At 41.1% G+C, this 5,004-nt stretch overlaps 1 non-coding gene across 1 annotated transcript; it reads left to right on the top strand.

The window, feature by feature from the left end:
• The first annotated feature begins 3,294 nt into the window (after positions 1-3,294).
• LOC130984227 (small nucleolar RNA R71) lies at positions 3,295-3,402 on the top strand. Its single transcript, XR_009088174.1, has one exon. It is a non-coding gene; the product is annotated as a small nucleolar RNA R71 (small nucleolar RNA).
• Positions 3,403-5,004: the final 1,602 nt, after the last annotated feature.

The following is a 5,004-nucleotide window of genomic DNA, read 5'->3' as shown; positions in this document are numbered from 1 at the left end:
CCAACATTGCTCTGAGAAAATGTGAGGCTCCATGAGAGCCATCTGTCAAGCTACTGACATTAAAGAAGCGCTTGTTGGGAGGCAACCCAATGTTATATGTTATCTATTTTCTTTTGTTATTCTATTTTATTTTGTAGGTTGATGATCATGAGAAGTCACAAAATCAATTGAAAAAGCAAAAACAGAATGAAAAACAGGAAGAAAAACAGCACACCCTGGAGGAAGAACTTACTGGCGTTTAAACGCCAGTAAGAGTAGCAGTTGGGCGTTTAACGCCCAGTCTGGCACCATTCTGGGCGTTTAACGCCAGAAAGGGGCACCAGACTGGCGTTAAACGCCAGAAAAGGGCAAGAACCTGGCGTTAAACGCCAGAAATGGGCACCAGCCCGGCGTTTAACGCCAGAATTGGCTCAAAACGTGATTTTGCTTGCCATTTGGTGCAAGGATGACTTTTCCTTGACACCACAGGATCTGTGGACCCCACAGGATCCCCACCAACCCCACCACTCTCTCTCTCTTCTTCACTCATTCACCAATCACCTCAATACCTCTTCCCCAAAAACCCTTCACCTATCAAATCCCTTCTTTCTCTTCACCACTCACATCCATCCTTTATAAAACCCCACCTACCTCACCCTTCAAATTCAAACCACTTTCCCTCCCAAACCCACCCATACATGACCGAACCATGAGCCCCCCTCCCCTATATAAACCCTTCTTCACCCCTTCATTTTCACACAACCTAACCACCACTTCTCCCCCTCTTTGGCCGAACACAAAAGCCATTCCCTTCTTCCTCATTTCTTCTTCTTCTACTCTTTTCTTTCTTCTTTTTGCTCGAGGACGAGCAAACCTTTTAAGTTTGGTGTGGTAAAAGCGTTACTTTTTCATTTTTCCATAACCATTTATGGCATCCAAGGCCGGAGAAACCTCTAGAAAGAGGAAAGGGAAGGCAAAAGCTTCCACCTCCGAGTCATGGGAGATGGAAAGATTCATCTCAAAGGTGCATCAAGACCACTTCTATGAAGTTGTGGCCTTGAAGAAGGTGATCCCCGAGGTCCCTTTTTCACTCAAAAAGGGTGAATATCCGGAGATCCGACATGAGATCCGAAGAAGAGGTTGGGAAGTTCTTACCAACCCCATTCAACAAGTCGGAATCTTAATGGTTCAAGAATTCTATGCCAATGCATGGATCACCAAGAACCATGATCAAAGTGTGAACCCGAATCCAAAGAATTATCTTACTATGGTTCGGGGGAAATACTTGGATTTTAGTCCGGAAAGTGTAAGGTTGGCATTCAATTTGCCCATGATGCAAGGAGATGAACACCCTTACACTAGAAGGGTCAACTTTGATCAAAGGTTGGACCAAGTCCTCACTGTCATATGTGAAGAGGGCGCCCAATGGAAGAGAGATTCAAGAGGGAAGCTGGTTCAATTGAGAAGGCATGACCTCAAGCCCATAGCTAGAGGATGGTTGGAGTTCATCCAACGCTCAATCATTCCCACTAGCAACCGGTCCGAAGTTACTCTAGACCGGGCCATCATGATTCATAGCATCATGATTGGAGAAGAAGTGGAAGTTCATGAGGTTATAGCCCAAGAACTCTATAAGGTGGCGGACAAGTCCTCTACCTTAGCAAGGTTAGCCTTTCCTCATCTCATTTGTCACCTCTGTTATTCAGTTGGAGTTGACATAGAGGAAGACATCCCCATTGATGAGGATAAGCCCATCACTAAGAAGAGGATGGAGCACACAAGAGACCCCACTCATCATGAGATCCCTGAGATGCCTCAAGGGATGCACTTTCCTCCACAAAACTATTGGGAGCAACTGAACACCTCCCTAGGAGAACTGAGTTCCAACATGGGACAACTAAGGGTGGAGCATCAAGAACACTCCATCATCCTCCATGAAATTAGAGAGGATCAAAGAATCATGAGAGAGGAGCAACAAAGACAAGGAAGAGACATTGAGGAGCTCAAGCACTCCATAGGATCTTCAAGAGGAAGAAAGAGCCGCCATCACTAAGGTGGACCCGTTCTTTAATTTCCTTGTTCTTTATTTTCTGTTTTTCGAAAATTAATGCCTATGTTTGTCCATGTTTGTGTCTTGTGATCATTAGTGTCTTAGTGTCTATGCCTTAAAGTTATGAATTTCCTATGAATCCATCACACAGGATCCTGCCTCTTTTGAGGCAGTTTCTGCCTAGACAAGTCATCCAGTTCTTTGGTGAGCAAAGGTGGTTCATCCTCCCAAGTCTCATTTCCAAATAACTTGTCATTTAGCTTCATGATTGCTCCAAGATATTTAGCAACTTGCTCTTCAGTGACATACTCATCCTCTTCAGAGGAAGAATACTCATCAGAGCTCATGAAAGGCAGAAGTAAGTCCAATGGAATCTCTATGGTCTCATTTTGAGCCTCAGATTCCCATGGTTCCTCATTGGGGAACTCAGAGGAGATTGGTGCACGCCCATTGGGGTCTTCCTCAGTGGCGTCCACCTCCTCTCTTTCCTCTCCATATTCGGCCATGGTTATGGCTTTGCACTCTCCTTTTGGATTTTCTTCTGTATTACTTGGGAGAGTACTAGGAGGGAGTTCAGTAATTTTCTTGCTCAGCTGTCCCACTTGTCCTTCCAAATTTCTGATGGAGGACCTTGTTTCATTCATGAAACTTTGAGTGGTTTTGATTAGATCAGAGACCATTGTTGCTAAGTCAGAAGTACTCTGCTTAGAACTCTCTGTCTGTTGCTGAGAAGATGATGGAAAAGGCTTGCCATTGCTAAACCTGTTTCTTCCACCATTATTGTTGTTGAAACCTTGTTGAGGTCTCTCTTGATTCTTCCATGAGAAATTTGGGTGATTTCTCCATGAAGAATTGTAGGTGTTTCCATAGGGTTCTCCTAGGTAATTCACCTCTTCCATTGAAGGATTCTCAGGATCATAAGCTTCTTCCTCAGATGAAGCTTTCTTAGTACTGCCAGGTGCATTTTGCATTCCAGACAGACTTTGAGAAATCAAATTGACTTGTTGAGTCAATATCTTGTTCTGAGCCAGTATGGCATTCAGAGTGTCAATCTCAAGAACTCCTTTCTTCTGACTAGTCCCATTGTTCACAGGATTCCTTTCAGAAGTGTACATGAATTGGTTATTTGCAACCATTTCAATTAGTTCCTGAGCTTCTGCAGGCGTCTTCTTCAGATGAAGAGATCCTCCAGCAGAGCTATCCAAAGACATCTTGGATAGTTCAGATAGACCATCATAGAAGATACCTATGATGCTCCATTCAGAAAGCATGTCTGAGGGACATCTTCTGATTAATTGTTTGTATCTTTCCCAAGCTTCATAGAGGGATTCTCCATCCTTCTGTCTGAAGGTTTGGACTTCCACTCTAAGCTTACTCCATCTTTGAGGTGGAAAGAACTTTGCCAAGAAGGCATTGACTAGCTTTTCCCAAGAGTCCAGGCTTTCTTTAGGTTGAGAATCCAACCATATTCTAGCTCTGTCTCTTACAGCAAAAGGGAATAGCATCAGTCTGTAGACCTCAGGGTTAACCCCATTAGTCTTGACTGTGTCACAGATTTGCAAGAATTCAGCTAAGAACTGATGGGGATCTTCCATTGGAAGTCCATGGAACTTGCAATTCTGTTGCATTAGAGAAACTAATTGAGGCTTAAGCTCAAAGTTGTTTGCTCCAATGGCAGGGATAGAGATGCTTCTCCCATAGAAATCAGGAGTAGGTGCAGTGAAGTCACCCAGCACCTTTCTTGCATTGTTGGCATTGTTGTTGTTTTCGGCTGCCATGGGTTCTTCTTCCTTGAAGAATTCGGTCAGGTCCTCAACAGAGAGTTGTGCTTTAGCTTCTCTTAGCTTTCTCTTCAAGGTCCTTTCAGGTTCAGGATCAGCTTCAACAAGAATGCCTTTGTCTCTGCTCCTGCTCATATGAAAGAGAAGAGAACAAGAGAAATGTGGAATCCTCTATGTCACAGTATAGAGATTCCTTGAAGTGTCAGAGGAAAAGAAAAATAGAAGAAAGAAGGTAGAAGAATTCGAACTTGATGAGATAGAGTTCGAATTGTGCATTAAGAAGAAGCAGTACTCCATGAATAGAAGGATGTGAGAGAGAGGGAAGAGGATTTTCGAAAATTAAATTAAGAGGATTTTAAAAATATTTTGAAAATTTGATTGATAATTTTCGAAAATTGAAAGTGGAAAAGAAATCAAGTGATGTTTGAAAAAGATTTTGAAATTAGAAATCAAAAAGATTTGATTGAAAACTTATTTTGAAAAAGATGTGGTTGAGAAGATATGATTGGTTTTAAAAAAAATGTGATTGAGAAGATATGATTTGAAAACAATTTTAAAAGATATGTTTTGAAAATAATTTTAAAAGATTTGATTTTGAAAATTAGTGACTTGCCTAACAAGAAAAGATATGATTCAAACATTAAACCTTTCTCAACAGAAAAGGTAACAAATTTGAGATGTTCAATCAAATCATTAATTGTTAGGAAGTATCTTTGAAAAAGGAAAGAAATTGATTTTGAAAACATTTGATTGAAAAGATATGATTTGAAAAAGATTTGATTTTGCAAAACTTTGAAAACTTGAAAAAATTGATTTTGAAAACAAAATCTTCCCCCTAGCACCATCCTGGCGTTAAACGCCCAGAATGGTATACATTCTGGCGTTTAACGCCCAAAATGCTACCTCTTTGGGCGTTAAACGCCCAACCAGGTACCCTGGCTGGCGTTTAAACTCCAGTCTGTCTTTTTCACTGGGCATTTTTGAATGCTCAGCTTTTTCTGTATAATTCCTCTGCAGTATGTTCTGAATCTTCAATTCCTTGTATCATTGACTTGAAAAGACACAAATTAAAAATATTTTTGAATTTTTTTAATAATCAAAATGCAATAAGAATGAAATAACAATACATGCAAGACACCAAACTTAGCAGTTTGTATACTACTGACACTATATGAGACACATAGACACTCAAGC

Source organism: Arachis stenosperma, chromosome 5, assembly GCF_014773155.1.
Source record: "Arachis stenosperma cultivar V10309 chromosome 5, arast.V10309.gnm1.PFL2, whole genome shotgun sequence".
In the NCBI taxonomy this organism is placed as follows: domain Eukaryota; kingdom Viridiplantae; phylum Streptophyta; class Magnoliopsida; order Fabales; family Fabaceae; genus Arachis; species Arachis stenosperma.
Note: the sequence above shows the minus strand (reverse complement) of the source record. Positions and strands in the feature narration are given on the sequence as shown.